Source organism: Oncorhynchus masou, chromosome 28 (assembly GCF_036934945.1).
Source record: "Oncorhynchus masou masou isolate Uvic2021 chromosome 28, UVic_Omas_1.1, whole genome shotgun sequence".
Lineage (NCBI taxonomy): Eukaryota > Metazoa > Chordata > Actinopteri > Salmoniformes > Salmonidae > Oncorhynchus > Oncorhynchus masou.
In genome coordinates, this window is record NC_088239.1 from 79,905,794 (window position 1) to 79,907,655 (window position 1,862).

A 1,862-nucleotide genomic window follows, 5' to 3' on the forward strand; every position below is an offset into this window, starting at 1 on the left:
CTTTGCCTGTTTGATGGCTTGTCATGGGTCACAGCGGGATTTCTTATACGTCTGGATTAGTTTCCCGCTCCTTGAAATCGGCAGCTGTAGCCTTTATCTCTGTGAGGATGTTGCCTGTATTCCATGGCTTCTGGTTGGGATATGTGAGTACGGTTACTGTGGGGACGACGTCGTCGATGCACTTATTACGGAAGCTTGTGACTGAAGTGGTAAACTCCTCAATGCCATTGGATGAATCTCGGAACATATTCCAGTCTTTGATAGAGAAACAGTCCTGTAGCTTAGCATCCGCTAAATCGGACCACGTGTTTGCAGGAATCAGGGGGATAGATTTATGGAAAGATTTGCCAAATGGAGTGAGAGGGAGAACTTTGTATACCTTTCTGTGTGTGGAGTAAAGGTGATGGAGTTTTGTCTCCTCTAGTTGCACAGGTGACATGCTTGTGGAAATGAGGTAAAACAGATTTTAGGTTCCTGCATTAAAATTTCCGGCCCCTAGGAGCGCCGCCCCTGGATGAGTATTTTCTTGTTTGCTTATGTCCCTATACAGCTCGTTGACTGCAGTCTTAGTGCCAGCATTGGTTTGTGGTGGTAAATAGACAGCTACAGTTGAGCTCGCTTTGTTTAGCTCATCACTGATTGGCTATTATTTTATACTTTTTGTTATCGAAGGAGGCCAAATGCTCGCTGGCTTCACTTGCATTCAATGCTACTGTCGGCAAACAATGTCATACTCTTTATGACCAGAACGCATTAGATAGATGGTCTACACATACAGAGACAGAGGGGCATTGTTTCCCGTGCTCGAAAGCATCCGAGTGAGCGAAACAGCGCCACTTTATCTCTCTACATACAGGCCACTTTATCTGATGAGGTCTGGTCATGAAGAATATGACATTGTTGCCGCCCATAGCATTGAATGCATGGGAAGCCAGCGAGCATTTGGCCTCCCTTGATAAAAAGTATAAAATAATAGCCAATCAGCGTTGAGCTAAACTGAGCGAGCTCAACTGTGATTGGTCCTAGCGTGCCAAAAACAAGTGTCAAGGGAAGCCAGTTTAGATTTGGCTTCACTCCTATCACAGAGAAATATATCATCGACAGAAACAACTTGAATTGTTGCATCTTGTTGTGTTGTTGTCCTCTGGTAGCAAGCTAGATAGCAAAAAGTGACCTTCCTATATTAGCCATAAATGGAGATAGGGATTTGGACATGTGATTTTTCTTTATTCTCCTTACTGGAGATTATAAAGGAGATTTTGATCCAACCATAAAATACATTGTGTCTCTGGACTGAGAGGATGGAAGTTCAATATGTAGCTAGATGTAGAAGGCTACTGTTAACTAGCTAACGTTGCCCATGAAAGGAAGTTAGGCTTGCGAGCAAACATTTTAACCAGGTAGCCTCGGGCAAAAAAAAATAAAAGCGTGCACTGTATGACAGAGTCATAGACTGTTTCGTCAATATGAAAGAAAGGAGGATGGCAATTTTTTTCTACTTCCACAAACACACACAGACAAACAGAAATCAGAACCATGAACTTCCACATCATATTTGGCATACGTTGATTGGACTAAATTGTTTTTGGAACTTTTTTGTTGTCACTGTATTATACTAAGCAGAGGTGATTTGATGATGTTGAAATCGTGCTGGAATAGTGGAGGCAACTCCTGTTTGCTTTGTGACCTGCAGTAAATATTGGTGGTTCTAAATCAGTAGTTGTTTACTAGTCTGCAAGGCACATAAACTAACAGGTTATAGAGCAAAACAATCAATGAACACTGGTTACGTTAATAAAATTTACATTGTGTTTTACTGTATTCTAATCATGGCTTATCCTATATAACTACTGCTGTACACA